This window comes from Budorcas taxicolor, chromosome 15, assembly GCF_023091745.1.
Source record: "Budorcas taxicolor isolate Tak-1 chromosome 15, Takin1.1, whole genome shotgun sequence".
NCBI classification, from domain to species: Eukaryota; Metazoa; Chordata; class Mammalia; order Artiodactyla; family Bovidae; genus Budorcas; species Budorcas taxicolor.
In genome coordinates, this window is record NC_068924.1 from 18,312,737 (window position 1) to 18,330,441 (window position 17,705).

The following is a 17,705-nucleotide window of genomic DNA, read 5'->3' on the forward strand; positions in this document are numbered from 1 at the left end:
AGAGTAAAAAAGCTGGCTTGAAACTCAACATTAAAATTACTAAGATCATGGCACATGGTCCCATCACTTCATGGCAAATAGATGGGGAGAAAGTGGAAGCAGTGACAGGTTTTATTTTCTTGGGCTCCAAAATCACTTGGATGGTGACTGCAGGCATGAAATTAAAAGATGCTTGCTCCTTGGAAGGAAAGTTATGGCAAACCTAGACAGTGTATTAAAAAGCAGAAACATCACTTTACTGACCAAGTAGTCAAAGCTATGGCTTTTCCAGTAGTCATGTACAGATGTGAGTTGGACCATAAAGAAGGCTGAGCACCGAAGAACTGATGCTTTTAAATTGTGGTGCTGGAAAAGACTTTTGAGATTCCCCTTGACAACAAGGATATCAAACCAGCCAATCCTAAAGGAAATCAACCCTGAATATGCATTGGAAGGACTGATGGCTGAAGCTGATGCTGCAACACTTTGGCCACCTGCTGCAAAGAGCTGACTCATTGGAAAAAACCCCAATGTTGGGAAAGATTGAAGGCAAAAGGAAGAGGGAGCAACAGAGAATGAGATGTTAGATAACATCACCAACTCAATGGACACGAATTTGAGCAAACTCAGGGAGATAGTGAAAGACCGGGAAGCCTGGTGTGCTGCAGTCCATGGGGTTGCTGAGTCGGAAATGACTTAAGAGACTGAACAGAAACACAACATTTCTTCTTGAGTTTCTGTCTCTTGTAAAAAAAATAGCTCTCACTTTGTAACTTAAAAAAAAAATTAACCCTCATAGTTGATGTGTTGGGTTCTACAGAAGGCTGGTTAGTTGAAGTGTTTAGAACACTACGCTAATGAAGCCAACAATTTGCATTTCATTGAGACACCCTGTTCCACATTGATTAATTTCACTTTGTTTCTCAGCTTATTGTTTGTAAATTGTCACTTTTGTTTTTCTGAAAAATTTCAGCTTCGGGCCTGTCTGTTTAAAAGGTAATATGCTTCAGAACAAGAATTTCAAACCATGAAGTCAAGTAAAAGTGTGTTTGGTAAGTCTCTTGAATGATATTGAAAATGTTCTGTGCTTTGTGGCCCAGTTTTGCTTCTTTCTCTCCCACCTTCAATTTGATGTTCTGATTGCTGTATTTGTTTTCAAATCTCCAAGCTTGGCCTCCGATTCTGGCTCTCAAGAAGCTCCATCTACCCTGTGATTGTAATATACTGATGATGTCTAATACCTTAAATCCCACTAATTCATTAGCTTCTTCTTCCCTTTTCCATTTCTGGGCCCTGGGTCAACTGGGAACTTATCTGAATTAGGACTCAGCTATGTGTACTTTTGGAGATAAGAGAAAGCATTCAAAAGTACATGGTAGGAATAAATGTAGAAAAAATAATAATAGATTTAAAAAAATAAAAAATTAAAATTAACAAAAGAGAAAGGAAAAAAGGAAGAAGAAAGAAAAAAAGAAAAAAAGGAAAACTCCACAGAATTGGAAAAGCCCAAAGTACAGGCAGAGGTTTATAACAACAATAAAAAAATGTGACTGAGGAAAAAAAAGGCTCAAAAGCTTAATTAGATTTCATAGTGCCAGAAAAATCAACAACTATAATGGGGCTGCAGGGGTGAGGGTGGGGAGAAAAGAAAAAGAAAAAAAAAATCCAAAAGAATCTACAGAACAAGTCAAAACATAAGAATAATAAATGTTTTTCTTGAGTCACTGCTGTCAGAGTCCTTTCCACTCGCTGGGTCACAGTCCATCCACCTCACCTCCCTAGGATGCCCTCCGACACTGTGCTGTTCTCTGGACCTGCTGTGGGGGCAGCTCAGATTCTAATCTGGTCCTGCTCATGCGTGTTCTTGCTTCCAATGTCCACAGCTATCAGAACTAGTGTGTTTTCTTTTGTGGGAGATATATATATATATATTCCATAGACACAGAATATATTCCTTTTATATATTCCATAGACACAGAATCTGCCTAGTTGATTGTATTTAATCTTCAGCTTGTACAGCTGGTGGGAAGGTTTTGGGTCTTCTTCCTTAGCCACTCTGCCCCTGGATTTCAACTGTGGTTTTATTTCCACCTCGGCATGTGGGTTGTCCATTGGGGTTTGCTCCTGAGGCTGCCCTGGAGGACTTGGGTTTGCCCCTGTGAGGGCCAGATGTGGAGGTGGTGCAGCTGCTTGAATTGCAGGGGTTCTGGCAGCACCAGGTACTCAGGGGAGTTGGCAGCTAGGGCAGCAGGAAATATGGTGATCTAGAAGGGTATGGAAACCAGTATTGGCCAATATACTCCAGTATTCTTGCTTAGAGAACCCCACTGACAGAGAAGCCTGGCAGGGTACAGTCCACAGGGTCACAAAAAGTCAGACACGACCGAAGCAACCCTGCACGCATAGATGCAAGACATTTTTTGCCTGTGGCAGCTCTGTCCCAGTGAGCATTGAGCATGAAATTTGCACAGCTGCTTGGCTTGTGGGGACCCTGGCAGCACCAAGTGTGCAGGGACATGGACTGCCTCCACTGCAGGAGTTATGGCCCTCAACCCAGTCAAAAAGTGGGGAAAAGACCTAACAGACATTTCTTCAAAGAAGACATACAGATGGCTAACAAACTTGTGAAAAGATGCTCAACATCGCTCATTATTAGAGAAATGCAAATCAAAACTGCAATGAGATATCACCTCACACTGGTCAGAATCGCCATCATCAAAAAGTCTACAAACAATAAATGCTGGAGGGGGTGTGGAGAAAAGGGAACACTCTTGCACTGCTGGTGAGAATGTAAGTTGATACAGCCACTAAGGAAGATAGTTTGGAGATTCCTTAAAAAACTATGAATAAAACCACCATATGACCCAGCAATCCCACTCCTAGGCATGTACCCTGTGGAAACCAAAACTGAAAGAGACACATGTATTGCATTTTTCATTGCAGCACTATTTACAATGGTTAGAACATGGAAGCCACCTAGATGTCCATTGACAGATGAATGGACAAAGAGGTTGTGGTACATATACACAATGGAATATTATCAGCCATAAAAAGGAGCGCATTTGAGTCAATTCTAATGAAGTGGATGAACCTAGAGCCTATTATACAGAGTGAAGTAAGTCAGAAAGAGAAAGATAAATATTCTATTCTAATAGATCCAACCAGTCCATTCTGCAGGAGATCAACCCTGGGATTTCTTTGGAAGGAATGATGCTAAAGCTGAAGCTCCAGTACTTTGGCCACCTCATGCGAAGAGTTGACTCATTGGAAAAGACTCTGATGCTGGGAGGGATTGGGGGCAGGAGAAGGGGACGACAGAAGATGAGATGGCTGGATGGCATCATTGACTCAATGGACGTGAATCTGAGTGAACTCCCGGAGTTGGTGATGGACAGGGAGGCCTGGCGTGCTGCGATTCATGGGGTTGCAAAGAGTTGGACAAGACTGAGCGACTGAACTGAACTGAATACGTATATATGGAGTCTAGAAAAATGGTTCTGAAGAATTTATTTACAGGGCAGCAATGCAGAAACAGACATAGAGAATAGAGTTATGGACATGGGGAGAGGGGAGGAGAGGGTGAGATATACGGAAGGAGTAACATGGAAACTTACATTACCATAGGTAAAATAGATAGCCAATGGGATTTTGCTGCATGGCTCAGGAAACTCTGACAGGGGCTCTGCATCAATCTAGAAGGGTGGGATGGGGTGGGAGATGGGAGGGATGTTCAAAAGGGAGGGGATATATGTATACCAATGGTTGATTCGTGTTGAGGTTTGACAGAAAACAGCAAAATTTTATAAAGCAATTATCCTTCAATTAAAAAATAAATTAAAAATATGGTAGAATCAGGTAAAATTCATCATCTACTTTTGACCAGAGCTTAGTAATATTACCTTTCTTACAAACAGTGACCTCCATATTCCTGTTTAATGAGTTCTACTTGCTGTAAAACCTTCTAGATGAAAAACAGATAGAAAGGAAAAAGAAGGGCCTTCTTCCCCGCTCAGTTTCCTGGTAACATGTAAAGCTCCTCTTTCAAGTCATATTGCACAAAACATTTTCTCTGCTCTTATTTCTAAATATATTAACAGTAATTTGGAGGGAAATGGATAAAGAGGTAATTTTTAAGGAGTACAGTTGATAGTCTGCCAATGATCTTTTGTGTACATATCAAACATCACTTTGACCAATAAACTATTTCAACACAATTAAGAGTGTTTTAATAAATACAGTTACCATTTGCTTTAAAAAAGCATTAGTGCTTGAGTGAGCACTGAATGGTGGTTCTGCAAAATGAAAATAAGTAGCTAATCACTTCTGGATCCTATGTAACAACACTTGGCTATTACCATTGAGAACTGCCATTGGGATGGAGGAATAGCAGTGTAATGAGACTGGCTATCCAGCCCCTTGAAGACCCAACTCTTTGTGGCTTTAGACAGTCAATAAATATGTGGAATGGGCATAGATGGAGAGCACAGCATTTATTTATGGGGCTGTGCCTAAAATTGGGTGTGGGAGTCTTCTATCAAGGGACATGCCCCAGGGCACCCACAAAGGCCTTCTCTTTGTAGAATGAAGGTTTTAGGGGTTTGCTGAATGCTCTGGACCAATGCAGTCTTTATTTAAACAGATTGCTGGTTATTTCTCAGGCATTTTGAAGTGGTGCTGTGCATCATAACACAGCATTGGTTGCTGTTTTTTTTTTGTTTTTTATACAAATTTATTTATTTGAAATATAAATTTATTTATTTTAATTGGAGGTTAATTGGTTTACAATATTGTATTGGTTTTGCTATACAACAACATGAATCTGCCACAGGTATACACGTGTTCCCCATCCTGAACCCCCCTCCCTCCTCCCTCCCCATACCATCCCTCTGGGTCGTCTCAGTGCACCAGCCCCAAGCATCCAGTATCATGCATTGAACCTGGACTGGCGATTCGTTTCATATATGACATTATACATGTTTCAGTGCCATTCTCCCAAATCATCCCACCCTTTCCCTCTCCCACAGAGTGAATGGATAAGAAAGCTGTGGTATATATACACAATGGAGTATTACACAGCCATTAAAAGGAATATATTTGAATCAGTTCTAATGAGGTGGATGAAACTGGAGTCTATTATACAGAGTGAAGTAAGCCAGAAAGAAAAACACCAATACAGTATACTAACGCATATATATGTGAAAGGTCGGGCAAGGTTGGGCGTGTTGAGGCATGCCTGGGCATGCCCGGGCATGTCGGGACATGTCCCGGCAGAGTGCTGCAGACAAGCCCCGGAGGCGGGCCGACAACCAAAGCCGTTCAATCAGGTGCCGACATGGAGCCCTTGGACACCAATCACTGCTGAGCCCGGGCTTTCTTCCTTATATGGGAGCCTGGCCCGGGCTATAAAACCCTGCCCCACCCCTCATACCTCGCAGACTCCCTTTGCTTCGCAGACCCCCTTCACTTCCTTGCTTACCCGCCCCCGGGAGTTCTGCCCGAGAGCGACCGCCCAATAAAGGCCCTGATCAACAGTCCATAGGGGTGGCTCCTTCTTCCTGCGGCATTTCTTACAATATGGAATTTAGAAAGAGGGTAACGATAACCCTGTATGCGAGACAGCAAAAGAGACACAGATGTATAGCACAGTCTTTTGGTTGCTGTTATTTTTAAGCGAAGGAAATAGAAGTAGAGTTGGAAGAGGATCACAGCAAGGACTGGGCAGAGGTGAGAGAGTGTGGCTCTGAGGACAGGACACTGATCAAGGGGGCAGAAAAGAACAGGGAGGCCTTTAGGTTATGAACAATATGACTTTCTCAATTGTGTGTTTGAATAGAGGAGGCTAGGGCCAACTGCTCCTTAGCTCAACCCAAGTCTAGCCTCATCTTTGCTCCTACCATTTCCCATCATATGTCTCATTTTTCAGTTGCATTGTTCCCTGAAGAATGGGGAAAATTACATACACTTGATACGCTCTGTCTCTTTCTAGAAACTCAATTGTTTGAGGTCCAGTCAAAATGTCACTTCCTTATCATATCTTCCGTGATTCCTGCAAGTAGTTCTTCCTCAGAAGTTCCTAATGTAAATATCATTCTTATTTATCGTTTATTCCATCTTGCCATTTCGATAGATGATATCATTCCATATGTGTTTTTCTGTGACTCACCATTTCTTCACTATTTTGCTTTTGATATTCACTTATATTGATGTAGCTGTAGCTTATTTATGATACTAACTACTGAAGAATAGTCTGTAGTGTTACTTTGCCACAATTTATCTATTCCCTCGGTGATATGTACATTTGAGTTGCTTTCATTTGGTTGTTTTTTATATGTTACTGCTATGTCTTCTGGCGCGCGTGTACATGTGTGTTTAGGATATGTTTCTAAAGATATAATTGTGGTTCATAGTCTTTCCAGATTTAAGGATAATATGCTTCTTAGGTGGCACAGTGGTAAAAGAATCCACCCGACAATGCAGGAGGCTTAAGAGACACAGGTTTGATCTCTGGGTTGGGAAGATCCTCTGGAGTAGGAAATGGCAACCCACTCCAGTATTCTTGCCTGGAAGATTCCATGGACAGAGGAGCCTGGTGGGCTACAGTCCATGGGGTTACAAAGAGTAGGACATGACTGAGCACACATGCAGGCAATGAAACTATTTTACAAAGGGATTGGATTCAATTGCAGTCTCACTCAACAGTGTATGAGGGTTCCCATTATTTTTCATCTTTACCAGAATTGATACTATTAGAGTTAAATTTTTGCTTTCTGATGCTGTAAAATTGCTTTCTATTGCTGTTAAAACTTGTATTTTCCTTATTACTGACAAAGTTGACTTATTTTTTAATGTCTGTAATCAATTTAGGACAGACTTTTCATTTTTCAGTTGAATTATGGCTTATTGATATGCATCAACTTATTATAGATTCAGGATACTAACCCTATATTGGTTACATTTGTTGTAACTCTTTTATCCCCTTAGTGTGTTGCTTATCTTATTTTTTTAGTTTTTAAGTAGCATCTTTTGCTTAACAAAACTTTCACCTTTGTCATAGTGAAATACAACAATCATTTTCTTTGTGATTTTTATGTCTTGCCTAACTTCATAGAGATATTCTTCTCTGAAGCTAAAAATTTTGAAGTTTTATATTTCATACTTGGGTTTATAATCTACCTAAAACTAAATTTTGTGTTATGGAAGGAAGAAGGAATCAGACTTAACTTTTTCTATATGGATAACCAGTTGTAGGAATGCCAGTTTTAAAATAGTCCCTCTTTTGCTGCTAACTTGGCAGGGCCACCTCTTTCATTAAGTTTCTGTATATGAATGGTTGTCTTTCTGAGCTTTCTGCTTTGTCCATTGGTCTATTTGTCTGTTCAAGCACCAATGCCATAATGATTCTATTACTATAACTTTAAAATAACTTCTAGCATTTTCATACAGTGTGTTTTCCTCCTCCTCCTTTCTCAGGACGGTTTTGAACTTTTGTTTATTGTATGTTTTAGACTTGGATTATTAGCATCCACTGGAGATGGTAACTGCAGCCATGAAATTAAAAGATGCTTGCTCCTTGGAAGAAAAGCTATGGCCAACCTAGACAGCATATTAAAAAGCAGAGACGTTAGTTTGCCAACAAAGGTCCGTCTAGTCAAAGCTATGGTTTTTCCAGTAGTCATGTATGGATGTGAGAGTTGGACTATAAAGAAAGTGAAGAATTGATGCGTTTGAACTGTGGTGCTGGGGAAGACTCTTGAGAGTCCCTTGGACTGCTAGAAGATCCAACCAGTCCATCTTAAAGGGGATCAGTCTTGGGTATTCATTGGAAGGACTGATGTTGAAGCTGAAACTCCAATACTTTGGCCACCTGATGCGAAGAGCTGACCCATTTGAGAAGACCTTGAAGGAGGGAGGAGAAGGGGATGACAGAGGATGAGATGGTTGGATGGCATCACTGACTCAATGGACATGAGTCTGAGTAACTCCAGGATTTGGTGGACAAGGAAGCCTGGCATGCAGAATTCCATGGGATCGCAAAGAGTCGGACACGACTGAGCAACTGAACCGAACCGAACTGATTAGCATCCATAAAACAAAGCAAAAATTAACAAATATTAGCATATTGATTAGAGTTACATTGAAGCTATAGATTAACTTGGGAAAACTGATATATTGAATTTAACATTATCTTATGAATAATAAATTAAGTAGAAAGCATTGACTTATTAATAATAAATTCATTCTTTCATTCAACAGATATTTACTCTGTATCTATAGGGTGCTGAGAGGGTAACAGGCAGGAAGGCCAGGGGTCTCCAAATGGAGAAAATAGCCTGCAAGTGTCAGACATTTTTATTTCTCTTAAGTGGCAGGAGGAAACAAACTAGTGATATATTTTCCTTCTCTATACAAATGTAAAAGGAGGTTTCTCTTAAAATTCTGTGTTGCCATAGTGACACCTGGTTTCACCTGAAGTTAACCAATGCCTTTTCCTTATAGAAATGTTTATCTTAAGCTATGCTAATGTACGATACATTTACCCCAAACTCTGTCTTCAAGTCGGTTCCACCTTTTGGCTCAGAACCTACTTAAGAAACCAGTATGTTATACTCAGATATTGTTCCTCTAATCTATGTAAATTAAACTATTTGTATGGTGATCTGCCCTTCTTCAAGATTCAAGTTAATCATTTTACAGCCCAAGATAAACCATTTGGTGCCAAGATTATCCCAAAAAGCATCTTATGGGTGAGGGGCCTGGTGCCATTCTGAGTTTTAAGACATTCCTTTCTTTCATTAACAGACTGCTAGTGACTATATAACATCCAGCTAAAGATTAGCAGGAGGATACTCTTTCTGCCCCCTTCTGATGCCTATGTCAGAAGCTTTCTCTATCTCCTCTATACTTTAATAAAACTTTATTACACAAAAGCTCTGAGCGATCAAGCCTCATCTCTGGCCCTGGATTGAATTCTTCTCCTCCGGGGGCCAAGAATCCTGGCGTCGTGATTCAACAACAACCTTTCAGTGGTATAGTCTATTCCAGGTTATATTCTAGGTATTTAAAGTCTCTACCTTCATAATTATAATTTACATGGACAATCTCCACCCCACCCCCTATTTTGTAACTTTTGCTACTGCAAAAGGAAGGTTTAGCAGCTAATCTGTAACACAGACTATTCAGGGAAAAGAGGAAAAGAAAAGAATGATATGACCTGGTCAAATCTCCTTGTAAACATCTTGAAGCGTCCTTGTATGTGAATGGCTTTTAGCAGGATATGCCTTTGGTTCACGGAGAAGGCAATGGCACCCTACTCCAGTACTCTTGCCTGGAAAATCCCATGGACGGAGGAGCCTGGAGGGCTGCAGTCCATGGGGTCGCTGAGGGTCGTACACGACTGAGCGACTTCATTTTCACTTTCATGCATTGGAGAAGGAAATGGTAATCCACTCCAGTACTCTTGCCTGGAGAATCCCAGGGATAGGGGAGCCTGGTGGGCTGCCATCTCTGGGGTCGCACAGAGTCAGACACGACTGAAGTGACTTAGCAGCAACAGCCTTTGGTTCATGGTAAACAAGCCAGTTGTTCATAGAGTTATAGGGTATAGCTCAGTGGAAAATGTTAGTATTCGCTATGTGATTTTTGGTGTACAAATAGAGATGTTACACGATAGGAATCACTGCCCTTTATGTAAGTGATGTTCAGCATACATCATGAGAGAACTCAGCCTAAATCTGGACCAGAGGGATTTCTGCCATAATAAAGTGAGGAAAGAAATGGGAAGCTCTGATAACAGGGTAAAAATTATCCGTGATCTACATGCTTCTTGTGGCTAGCTTTATTCTTTGAATTAATAATAAAATTTGATACTATGTTAGGTCTCATTTTTGTGAGTTTAATTTGACAAACTGACATTCTGTGTCATTACAATGTCTCCCCATTTTCTTACTGTAGTGAAATAGGATGATACTCATGGCTATTTTTGTTGGTCCTGATTTTATGTATATGGACATCTAATGTTTCTTAATTTAGAATGTTTTCTATATGTTTTTGGTAGGCAGTCTTGACATGTTAAAATTTTCTTCAATTTTCCCCTTTTAATTTCACTGAATGACTTTTCTCCATTGAGATGGTGAAATATTTTTTGCTTTTAATCTGTTAATATGGTGAATTGTTTTATTAGCCTCCAATTAAAGTAAATAAATTTAAATTAAAAAAAAGTTAAATTTCATTACCAGAATAGCCTATAACTAGTCATGATGCATGGACTAGTCAAGGTTCTCCAGAGAAATAGAGCCAATAGATTATACATAGGTAGGTAGGTAGATAGATAGAGAGATATGGGGGAGATTTATTATAGAAATTGGCTCACAGAAGCCAATGAAGGCTCAAGGATCCTGTAATCTGCTGTCTGCAAGGTGGAAAAGCCAAAAAGGTGGTGGTGTAATTCAGTTTACAAAGGCCTGTGAACCAGGGGAGTCAATGGTGTAAAGCTTGGAATCTAGAGGTCCAAGAACTAGGAACTCTAAATTCAGAGGGCAGAAAAAGACAGACATCCCAGCTCAAAAAGAGAGGGAAAGAGAAAATTGGCCTTTCCTTCAACTTTTAGTTCCATCTGGGCCCTCAGTGGATTGGATGATGACTGCCCACATTGTGAAGGGTGAGTCTCTTCACTCACTCTAGTGAATCAGATGCTAATCTCCTCCAGAAACACCTTCACAGACACATTTAGAAATAATGTTTCACCACCTTTCTGGGATTCCTGATCCTAGTCAATTTGACACATAAAATTAATCATTATAATGTTTATCTTTTATATACAGTGTGGGATTCACTTTGTACTTTTTTTTTTTTTTAAAAGAATACGCATTTAGAAGAGAAGTTGACCTATCCTTTTTCTTGTACTTGTCTGATTTTGGTAGCAAGATTATATGTTCTTATATATTTGAATTGGGGGATATTCATGTTTTTTCCTAGGAGCAGTTTAAGGTATTGAAATTCTATCTATCTTTCTTTGTGGGAAGATCAGTAACTATTAATGCAGCTTCTTCAATGATTGTGGGCTTTTTATTTCTTCATGAGTCACTTGTGTTAAGTTTCTTTTTTCCTAGATATTTGTCAATTTTATATGTTTTAAAGCTGAAGTTTATATATTATCTTTTAAATTTTCTGCTATTTGTAGCATAACTTTCTCTTCATTTTTGCTATTAGATATTTGTGCCTTCACTCTTTTTTACTTTCTTAGTCTAACCAGAAGTTTAACTTTTATTTGTTTACTAATTAATTTGTTTTAATTGGAGAATAATTACGATATTGCGATGGTTTTTGCCAACATCAGCATGAACTGGCCACAGATATTCATGTGTCCCCCACCATCCTGAACCCCTATTCCATCTCCCTCCCCATCCTATCCCTCTAGTTTGTCCCTGAGCACTGGCTTTGGGTATCCTGCTTCATATATCAGACTTGCACTTGGTCATCTGTTTTACATATGGTAATATACATGTTACAATCACATTCTCTCATATCATTCCACCCTCGCCTTCTCCCACTGAGTCCCAAAGTCTGTTTTTTACATCTGTGTCTCCTTTTTTGCCCTGCATGTAGGATGGTTGGTACTGCCTTTCTCAATTCCATATACATGTGTTAATATACAGTCTTTGTCTTTCTCTTTCTGACTTAAGAAGTTTAACTTTTAATTTGTATTCTCAGAGAAGTATCTTTTTGGTTTGTTGGTTCTCTATATTGTATCTGTGTTTCCTTTATTGTTTGCTTCAGCTATTACATTTATTATTTATTTCTCTTTACTTTCCTTGGGCCTTTTCCATGTTGTTTTTTCTTGAAAGAAAAGGATATTTATTAAAAGTATAGTTTGTTGATTTGTCCATTTCTGTGAGACTCTAATCAGATATTTCAGAAATCACCAGGACATATGCTTAATAGATATCAGAATGTCTCATTTAGAAAAAATGTACTGTTTAAAATTGTTTTCTGAGATAGACATTCAACTTTAAAATGTTTTGCCTTTTTCTCATAAATATACAAAACTATAATTTTTTTCATATTTTAGCATTCCAAAGATTTGATATGTATTCTTATTTTTTAAAATTCTAAATATGTTTTAATTCACATTATTTCTTCTTTGACTCACTCATTATTTAGAAATATTCTAATTTTCAATCATTATTGTTGCTATACAGTCACTCAGTCACGTCTGACTCTTTGCGACCTGTGGACAGCAACATGCCAGGCTTCCCTGTCCTTCACCATCTCCTGGAGTTTGCTCAAACTCATGTCCATTAGGTCAGTGATGCCACCCAGCCATCTCATCCTCTGTTGTCTCCTTCTCCTCCTGCTATCAATCTTTCCAGCCATCAGGGTCTTTTCCAATGAGTTGACTCTTCACATCAGGTGGCCAAAGTATTGGAGCTTCAGGTGCAGCATCAGTCCTTCCAGTGAATATTCAGGGTTGATTTCCCTTAGGATTGACTGGTTTGATCTCCTGCAGTCCAAGGGACTCAAGAGTCTTCTCCAATACCACAGTTCAAAAGCATCAGTTCTTCAGAGCTCAGTCTTCTTTATGGTACAACTCTCACATACATACATGACTACTAGAAAAACCATAGCTTTGACTGAGTGGACATTTGCTGGTAAGTAATGTCTCTGCTTTTTAATACACTGTACAGGTTAGTCATAGCTTTTTTTCCAAGGAGCAAGTATCTTTTAATTTCATGGCTGCATTCACCATTTGCAGTGATTTTAGAGCTCAAGAAAATAAAGTCTGTCACTATTTCTGTTGTTTCCCCATCTAATTTGCCATGAAGTGATGGGACCGGATTCCATGATCTTCGTTTTTTGAATGTTGAGTTTTAAGCCAGCTTTTTCACTCTCATCAAGAGGCTCTTTAGTTCCTCTTTGCTTCCTGCCATAAGGATGGTGTCATCTGCATATCTGAGGTTATTGATATTTCTCCTGGCATTCTTGATTCCAGCTTGTACTTCATCCAGAGAGGCATTTTGCATGACGTACCCTGCATATAAGTTAAATAAGAAGGTTGACAGTATACAGCCTTAATGTACTCCTTTCCAAATCTTGAACCAGTCCATTGTTCTGTGTCCGGTTCTAACTGTTGCTTCTTGAACTGCATACAGATTTCTCAGGAGGCAGGTAAGGTGGTCTGATATTCCCAGATTGTTAAGAATTTTCTAGTTTGTTGTGATCTGCACCATCAAAGACTTTGGTGTAGTCAATAAAGCAGAAATAGATGATTTTCTGGAACTCTCTTGTTTTTTTTTATGATCGAAGGGATGTTGGCAATTTGATCTCTGATTTCTCTGCCTTTTCTAAATCCAGCTTGAACATCTGGATGTTCTCACTTCATGTACGTTTGAATCCTGGCTTGGAGAATTTTGAGCATTACTGTGTTAGCATGTGTAGTGAGTCCAATTATGTGGCAGTTTGAACATTCTTTGGCATTGCCCTTCTTTGGAATTGGAATGAGAAGTGACCTTTTCCAGTCCTGTGACCACTGCTGACTTTTCCCAATTTGCTGACATATTGAGTGCAGCAATTTAATAGCATCGTCTTTTAGGATTTGAAATAGTTCAGCTGAAATTCCATCACCTCCACTAGCTTTGTTCGTAGTTTTGCTTCCTAAGGCCCACTTGGCTTCGCACTCCAGAATATCTGGCTCTAGCTGAGTGATCACACCATTATGGTTATCTGGGTCATGAAGATCTCTTTTGTATGGTTCTTCTGTGTATTCTTGCCACCTCTTAATATCTTCTGCTTCTGTTAGGTCCATACTGTTTCTGTCCTGTTTTTGTGCCCATCTCTGCATGAAATATTCCCTTAGTATCTCTAATTTTCTTGAAGATATCTCTAGTCTTTCCCATTCTATTGTTTTCCTTGATTTCTTTGCATTGTTCATTTAGGAAGGCTTTCTTATCTCTCCTTGCTATTCTTGGGACTTTATTCAGATGGGTATATTGTTCCTTTTCTCCTTTGCCTTTCGCTTCTTTTCTTAGCTACTTATAAAGCCTCCTCAGATAACCGTTTTGCCTTTTTGCATTTCTTTTTCTTGGGGATGGTTTTGATTACTGCCTCCTGTACAATGTTATGAACCTTCAACCATAGCTCTTCAGGCACTCTGTCTATCGGATCTGATTCCTTGAATCTCTTGGTCACTTCCACTGTGTAATCATAAGAGATTTGACTTAGGTCATACCAGTTCAGTTCAGTTCAATCACTGAGTTGTGTCCAACTCTTTGTGACCTGCTGGACTGCAGCATACCAGGCTTCCCTGACCATCACCAACTCCTGGAGCCTACTCAAACTCATGTCCATTCATAAGAGGCTTAAATTATTTTAACATTGACTTTTAACAGTTTTGGCCAGGGAACATGCTCTGTGGGATATGGATAATTTGAAATTTGTTGAGACCTATTTTATTTGAGTTGAAACTTTACTTACTTGCTGATGCAATTTTTATAATGGTCAATGGACCTTGAGGATAATATATTTTTTTACTGTTAGATGTATGACACTGTAAATATCTATCAAACCAAGATTTAATTTTTGTCTGACTACTAATAAGTGAGAGAAGAATGCTGAAACCTCTTTGTATGATCATAAATTTATACATTTATTGACACTCTATTAATTTTTATATCTTTTGAAGCTATTTTTTTTGGTACATATGATCCTTATTGATTGAAAATTTTAATCATTAAGCAATAACCATCTGTATATATGCATTTTGTCTTAAAATTTGACTTTCTGATTTTCTATCAGGAAATTATGACTTTATTTTAATTACTAGTATATTTATATTTATATTTTTTCCATATTTGTATGTTTTTACTGAAATATAGCTGATTTATCATATTATGCTACTTTCAGATGTACAGCACAGTGATTAAATATTTTTATAGATTATACTCCGTTTAAAGTTATTATAAAATATTGCCTATATTCTCTGTACTGTACAATATATCCTTGTTACTTATTTTGTACATAATAGTGTGTACTGTTAATCCCCTAACTTTTCTTGGCTCTCCTACCTTCCCCCTCCCCACTGGAAACCACTAGTTTGTTCTTATATCTGTGAGTCTGTTTCTGTTTTGTTATATTCATTCATTTGTTTTATTTTTTATTATTCAAAAAATTTTAAATTAATCTATTTATTGTAATTGGAGGATAATTACTTTACCCTGTTGTGGTGGGTTTTGCCATACATTGACATGCAGCCATGGGTGTACATGTGTCCCACCATCCTGAACCCCCTTCCAATTTCCCTCTCCACCCAATCCCCCTGGGTTGTCCCAGAGCATCAACTTTGAGTGTTCTGCTTTATGCATCGAACTTGCACGGGTTATCTATTTTACAAATGGTAATTTATAATTTTCAGTGCTATTCTCTCATATCGTCCCACCTTCGCCTTCTCCCACATAGTCCAAAAGTCTGTTCTTTACATTTGTGTCTCTTTTGCTGTCTTGCATATAGGGTCATTGTTACCATCTTATATATATATATAAACATATATATATATATATATATATATATATATATATATACTTACACTTTGTTCCTTTATCTGTGAGTTTGTTTCTGGTTTGTTATATTCATTCATTTGTTTTATTTAAGATACCACAAATAATTTGATTTGTGGTTTCCATGTGGTTTATATATGTTGATGTATAATTATATATGCTTACTTTTAACCTGATAGTCAAAGTTTAATTTCAAACATATTCTAAAAGATGTACATCTTTTATTCCTATCCACCTGTTTTATTCTGATGCCATGTTTACATTTTGATATTTATCCTTTCACTTTTTTTTTTATTTTTTGTCCCATGGCATGGGCGATTTCTCCTTTTACTGTTTATTGTAGTTTTACTTGATTTTACAGTGTTATATCTTCTAATCTTTATACTTTCTTATTTAAATGGTAGATCCACAGCCATTAACCATTACTATATACTTGTCTTTAGTAGTGGTATTTTCCTTTCCTATAGATATTTTTTTTCTTTTAAAAAATTTTTATTGGAGTATAGTTTCTTTACAATGCTGTGTTGGTTTCTACTCTACAGCAAAGTGAAACAGCTATATTTATACATATACATATCCCCTCCTTTTTGGATTTCCTTCACGTATAGGTCACCACAGAGCAGAGTTCCCTATGCTACATAGTAGGTTCTTGTTAATTACTTATATTACACATAGTATCAATAGTGTATTTACATAGGGATTTACATATAGAGATTTGCATATGTAAATCCCAATCTCCCAATTCATCCCACCCTCCTTACCCCATTATTACTCTTGCATTTATTTTCTACATCTGTGTCTCTATTTCTGTTTTGTAGATAATATGTTTATACCAATTTTCCTAGATTACATATATATTAGTTAATTGTTTTCTCTTTTGGACTTCGCTCTGTATGACAGTGTCTAGGTCTCTCCACCTCTGTACAAATAACCCAATTTTGTTTCTATTTTTGGCTAAATAATATTCCATTGTATATATGTACCACATCTTTGTCCATTCCTTTGTTGATAGATGTTTAGGTTGTTTCCATGTCCTGGCTGTTGTAAATAGTGCTACAATGAACATTGGTGTGCATGTGTCTTTTTGAATAATTTTCACTTAGTATATGCCAAGGAGTGGGATTGCTGGGTCACAGAATAGTTCTATGTTTAGTTTTTTAAGGAAACTCCATACTGTTCTCCATAGTGGCTGAATCAGGTTACTTTCCTTCCAACAGTGGAAGAGGATTCTCTTTCTGCCACACCCTCTCTATCATTTATTGTTTGTGGATTTTGTTATGATGCTGATTAGTGTGAGGGGATATCTGATTGTAGAACTGATTTGTATTTCTCTGCGAAGAGTTAACTCATTGGAAAAGACTGATGCTGAGAGGGATTGGGGGCAGGAGGAGAAGGGGATGACAGAGGATGAGATGACTGGATGACAACACCTACTCGATGCACGTGAGTTCGAGTGAACTCCAGGAGTTGTTGATGGACAGGGAGGCCTGGTGGGCTGCAGTTCATGGAGTCACAAAGAGTTGGACACGACTGAGCGACTGAACTGAACTGAACTGAATAATTAGTATTTATTAGTAACTGGAGAAGGGAAGGGCAACCCACTCTGGTATTCTTGCCTGAATTCCATGGAGAGAAGAGCCTGGTGGGCTATAGTCCATGAGGTTGCAAAGAGTTGGACATGACTGAACAACTAACACACACACACAGTAATTAGTAATGTTGAGCATTTTCTCATGTGTTTGTTGGCTATCTATCTGTTTTCTTTAGAGAAATGTCTATTTAGGTTTTCCACCCATTTTTTGATTGGGTGAGTGGTTTTTGATCTTGAGCTGCATGAGCTGTTTGTATATTTTGGAGATTAATCCTTTGCCAGTTGCTTCATTTGCAAATATTTTCTCCCATTATGAAGGCTGTCTTTTCATCTTTTTATGGTTTCCTTTGCTATCAAAATCTGTTAAGTTTAATTTATTCCAATTTGCTAATTTTTGCTTTTATTTTCATAACTCTAGGAGATGGGTCAAAGAGGATCTTGCCACGACTTTATGCCAGAGTTTTCTGCCTATGTTTTCCTCTAAGAGTTTCATAGTTTCTGTATTGTCTCTTGTAACTACTTTTTAATTTCTAATTTTATTGATTTGAGTCTTTTCCCTTTTTTTCTTGATGAGTCTCACTAATGGT